The following is a 1,024-nucleotide window of genomic DNA, read 5'->3' as shown; positions in this document are numbered from 1 at the left end:
TTTTCAATTTTTTGAAATCCTCTACAATATGTTTTTTCAGATTTCTTAAATTTTCATTGAATAAATCTTTGACTGCTTTAGTTAGATGAATTCCAAGTTATTTCATTATTTCTGGTGCTATTGTAAAATGTACTGTTTCACTAGTTTCCATCTCGGTTGTTTGTTATCTGGGTAGAGGAATGTCATTGTTTTTTGGGTATTGACTTTGCATCCTGCTATGCTTCAGAATGTGTGTATTAATTCTAGTAGCTTCTTGGTGTAGTTTTTGGTTCTTCCCAGTAAAGCATCATGTCATCTGCAAATAATGATAATTTAACTTCTTCTTTACCTATTCTTTTTTCTTTTATTTTTCTTTCTTGTCTAATGTCTCTAGCCAATGATTCCAGAACTATATTATATAGGAGTGGTGATAGAAGACATCGTTCTGTTGCACTAGATCAAAGACTAAAAGATTTCATTTTTTTCCCATTTAGAATTATGTTAGCCATTGGGTTATCATAGATGGCTTTTATGAGATTGAAGTAGAGGTCATCTATTCCAATTTTTGGTAGAAGTTTGAACATGAATGAGTGTTGGAATTTGTTAAAAGCCTTTTCTGCATCAATTGAGATGGTCATGTGATTTTGGATTTGGCTCTATTGATATAGTGCATTACATTCATAGATTTGTGTATATTGAACCATCCTTGCATCCCAGAATGAATCTTACCTGGTCTTGGTGTATAATCTTCTTGATGATTTGCTCTATTCTATTTGCTAGGATTTTGCTGAGGATTTTTGCATCTATGTTCATATGGAGATAGGCCTGTAGTTCTCTTTTCTAGTTGTGTCTTTCCCTGTTGTTGTTTTTTTTTTTTATCATATAATACTTTCCTCCAGGAATGATATTGGGAGAATTGCTTCCTTTCCACTTTCATTGAAGAGTCTGAGGGGTATAGGGATTATATCATCTATAAATTTCTTTTAGAATTCAGTTGTGAATCCATTAGGACCTGGAGTTTTCTTTGTCAGTAGGGTTTTTTTTT

Source organism: Octodon degus, unplaced genomic scaffold, assembly GCF_000260255.1.
Source record: "Octodon degus isolate 3935 unplaced genomic scaffold, OctDeg1.0 scaffold00294, whole genome shotgun sequence".
Classification (NCBI taxonomy): domain Eukaryota; kingdom Metazoa; phylum Chordata; class Mammalia; order Rodentia; family Octodontidae; genus Octodon; species Octodon degus.
The sequence above is the reverse complement of the archived record's forward strand: the minus strand, read 5'-3'. Positions refer to the sequence as shown.